Source organism: Haplochromis burtoni, unplaced genomic scaffold (assembly GCF_018398535.1).
Source record: "Haplochromis burtoni strain Fernald_Lab_line unplaced genomic scaffold, NCSU_Asbu1 Contig_138, whole genome shotgun sequence".
NCBI classification, from domain to species: domain Eukaryota; kingdom Metazoa; phylum Chordata; class Actinopteri; order Cichliformes; family Cichlidae; genus Haplochromis; species Haplochromis burtoni.
The window spans coordinates 1,522,829-1,527,576 of record NW_024582499.1 but is presented as its reverse complement, the minus strand read 5'-3'; positions in this window follow the sequence as shown (position 1 = coordinate 1,527,576).

The following is a 4,748-nucleotide window of genomic DNA, read 5'->3' as shown; positions in this document are numbered from 1 at the left end:
TGGAGGCAGAAGAGGAAACATCAAACCTGTGACCTTTCTGAGAAAGAGGGACACACACACACACACACACACACACACACACACACACACACATGCATGCATGCATGCAAGCATGTCACACAGCCACATGCTGATGGTAAATACTACTTGAGTGTATGATCTGAAATGGACACACAAACACACACAGACCTCACGCACGCACAGCTATTGTCAGGGTAACTACTCCATGGTGACTGGAGGGCTTAACGATCGTCCAGTTACCTAGGTAACAGGAGACAAAGATGGGGCATTTATCTTTTGAGTTTCTTTTTTTTTCTTGTCCTGATCTCTCTCTTTCTCTCTGAAATTCAAACTCCTCCTTGTCTTTTAAATCAAACCACAAAGCTTTCCTAAAACTCACCAGGTAGGTTTTGGTGCCTGAACTTTACCAGCAAGTGAAAACCAAAGTAAAAGAGCAAATGCTTGCAAAGTGAAGCAAATACCTTCACGTTGCAAATAACAGGACATGAACTGTGGTCTTCTGGCTGTAAAGTCTGTGACGTTCTCTGTTACCACCGTTTCAGCCTCCAAGTGTGGACTTTGTTGTGCTTAAAAGGGCAACACTGCCTCTCAGGGTAAGCGAGAAATGTTAAGCCAATAATACTATGGGTTCAGGCAAAATAGCTACTTAGTCAGGCAAAGGGAAAATATCTTTTTAAAAATAACTCACTTGCAAAATTTACACACATTTATTTCAGATTTTCTAGGTTGCTCTACATTTGGCTCGATCTGCAGGTGATATACATTTTGCATGAGCTTATTCACATGGCTGCTAGAGGTCACATAACTTTCAAATGTAATAAGGTTTCATAATATCATCTGAAATTAGCATTTTAAAATTAGTTAGAACAACAATGACTAAAACTCTTATTTTCCTTTGGTAGCAAAATAAAAGGATGGATGAACTTTGTGGCCCTTTGGGAGCCATTAGAGGAAGAGCAATGTTCGGCACTTTGAAGTTGGTTTCATTTATTGGCCTTTGATTCTTTGTGTTTTAATTTTCTTTTCCAGTATCAAACAGTCAGAAGCATTGATATTCAACACCTGTAGGCTTCAATGCAGATAACAGAACTACAAATAATGGCTGCTAGTGCCACACAGGACAATCTGAGTATTACAGAAACTACCAATTTACTACGATTTCCTCATACAGCCATATCTACAGTTTACAAAGAATGGTCCAAAAATGGGAAAACATCCAGTGAGCAGTAGATCTGCGGATGAAAATCCCTTGTTGATGCCAGAGATCAAAGGAAAATGGCCAGGCTGCTTCTAGCTGATAGGAAGGCAACAGTAACTCAGTTACTTTGGGATACGTTGTCTGGAACTACTTGTTGCAACCAACGTACCCTAAAGAGCATGCTGGAGGCACATGTTGAACCTTGAAACAGATGGGATACAGCAGCAGAAGACCACAGCAGATGTCAGCCCTGTCAGCTAAGAACAGCAGCGTGAGGCTACAGTTTGTCTGTTCTATGAGTTTTGATTTCCGTTCCAACATTCAGAAACTAAGGTCAAAATCTGGATAAACTCCCTCATGGTGGAATGATTTTGTTGTTATTTGCTTTGTTCTTACATACTTTGGGCCCCTTAGTAACAGTTTAGTTGAAATACTCCAGCCGATCTGAGTATTGTCGCTGATCATGTCCATCCCTTTGTGCCTATCGGCAGTGATAAGAAACAGTTGGAGTCGCAGCACGGCACAGTCAAACTCACAGAGAGAGTCCCACCAAGTGGTCCGAAGCAGAGAGCCGTGACTTCCGCAGAAGGTCCTACACCCCCCAAACAACAAAAGTTGGACTTTGGTGCAAAACCAGTAAGTGATGAAGAATTGAAGTATATTGTAGAAGAAATGCTACCTATAAACACTGTTGACTCGCCCTCGTTTCGTGCCATAATAAAAAAGATCCCTACTTCTGTTAATGCCGAGCTGCCTCACCGAACGACTTTTACTTCTTACTTGGAGAAGGAGTTTACAGAAATGGAGAGAAATTTGAAGGCCACACTGAATGAGATTGACTTTGTTTCAACTACCGCGGATATTTGGACTGCTAACAACAGAAGCTATATGGGAGTAACGCTCCACTGGATCAGTAGAACCACATTAGAGCGTCACAAGGTTGCATTAGCATGTAGGCGAATTCGTGGTAGACACACGTATGATGTCATTGGTACAGAAATCGAAAACATTCACTCCTCTTATGGATTACTCAACAAAGTAGTTGCAACAGTTACTGATAATGGATCCAACTTTGTTAAGGCGTTTCAAGTTTATCATCCTGTCACGGAGTCCGATGATGAGACGGAGGAGGAAGAGTCCAGCCCCAAAGACGATGATGTCACTTTTTCTGATCTGTCAGAAATCCTCTCGGCTGAGAATGAAAGTGATGGTCAGCTGTCTCTTCCCCGCACCGCAGGTGTGCTTCGTATAGGAGCAGCACAGCAAAATGCACAGCTCTTTGGACCAAATCGAGTAGATCTACACTTGCATCAGAAACAGTGGAAGAAATCAGCAAAAGAAAGCTCCTAATACCAACATCCACAAGCTGGAATTCCTTTTTTGATGCTGTAAAGAGAACTGCAGAAACCCCCATGGGTGAGCTGAATACTCTGTGCACAAAGCTAGGACTGAAGTGCTTCAAAGATCAAGAATACCAGTTCCTGCATGAGTACTGCATGGCCATGAAACCTCTGACTGCAGCACTGGACATTTTACAAGGCGACTGTCCATATGGAACTTTACTACCAACACTTGAAGTTCTGATGCAGAAGAACCAGGCTGTGAAAGATGACCTCTCCAGGATGACTGCAGGCCTTCCAGATGCCATTGTACAGGTACGCTCCATCTTGAAATTAGTCAAATTGTTTGCTTCATACAATTCACAAACATGGAACAGAATATTAATTATCATTGAAAAATAAGATTAAAACAATTAAAATGTTACTGATCTCATATTAGGCATGGTTTGCAAATAATTCAATAACATAATAAATTGTAGGCATAAAAATATCGATTATGTTTTTTAGGCTATTCAGACTCGTTTCGCCGGTGTGCTGGACGACAAAGATGCCCTTCTCGCAGCTGCCAGTTGTCCAAAATTCAAACTCCGATGGCTGAGAGATGCAGGAAGGAGGGAGCGAGTAAAACAGCTTCTGACAGCAGAGTGTTGCACCACTGCTCCTCTGGCAAAAGCCCTGCCAGTGTGCCCAGTGCTACTACATCTAGCAGCCAAGGTGAGATGGACTTTTTCACTTTTGAGGCAGAGCCAGAGGAGGAGACCTATTCTGCAGAAAAAGAAGTCATGGACTACCTGATGTCAGGCTACGACCTTCAGATTCTGCATACGTTTTCAAGCATAAAGACAATTTTTTAAAAGTATAACACTCCAACCCCATCAAGTGCTCCTGTGGAGCGACTGTTTAGTCTGGGAGGTTTGGTGCTCACGCCTAAAAGAAATCGACTTTCTGACATAAGGTTTGAGAAGCTTCTGTTAATGAGGTACAACCACTGGTTTACTCGCTCCAGTCTGTTGCCCCAATAACATGCGATGACAACATATACTGAAAAAAAGAGAATGGGGAATCCAATTTAAATAACTATTTACAAGTAATTGAATTAAGTTTATCAAAGTCACTTAATAAACTTATTAAAGTTTTCAAGTTGATTAACTTAAAACAATTACCTGCAAGGAAGTAAGGCAATTTAAGTTGGACCTGCAGTCTCTTTTTTTTCATAAGATTAGTCCAAAGTTACAAAAGCGGACAATAGTGCTTACATGTGGATGGTATAAAAAGTATCTTAAGGGAAGTCAAGAAAGACTCTTTGTTTGTTTGTTTGTTTTTTTTATAAAAAGTATTTATGTTAAGTGAAGTAACAAGACTGTCTTTATTTTCATACAAACAAGTATTTCTGTCAGGAAAAAAGTTTTAAGTTCAACTTCAAATGTCAGGAGATATATTGTTGACATTACTGTTAAAATACACTTCCAATAAAGTGAGTATTGGCAAAACCGGTTGATGTTTTTATGTTGAGGCAGTGGGGAGTGTTATTGGCAGCTTCTGAAAGTAACTAATAAAGTAACTAGTAATCTAACTTAGTTACTTTAAAAATAAAGTAATCGAGTAAAGAAACGAAAGTTACTTTTGGAAGGAGTAATCAGTAGTCCGTAATATCTTACTTTTTCAAAGTAACTGTGGCAACACTGCCAATCGGACGGCTGCAGGATTCTAGCAGGTAACACAATGTCTCAAACCTCAAATCCTCTCAGACTGGTTTGTTGTACTTGGCAGAGCATTCACGGGACTCAAACGGCCTCCACCAAACAGTCACCAGATATGAATTCAATAGAGCATTTGGGATTTCTCATGTGATCATGTCAATATGGAACATATCCTCTGCAGAATGACTTCAGCACCTTGTTAAATCCATGCCATGAAGAATCCAGGACGTTCTCATGGCAAATAAGTGGCTCAGTGTAACTAATGAAATGCTGCTTAGTGTATATTCAGCATTACCTGTAAATTATCGAGCAGCAGTTTCAAGGATTTCAAAATAACAGTCCAATATAAGCAATAAGGCGGCAAGGTGGCACTATTGCCGCACAGCAAGAAGGTCCTGAGTTCAATTCCACCATCAGGCCGGGGTCTTTCTGTGTGGAGTTTGCATGTTCTCCCCGTGTTTGCGTGGGTTCTCTCCGGGTACTCCGGCT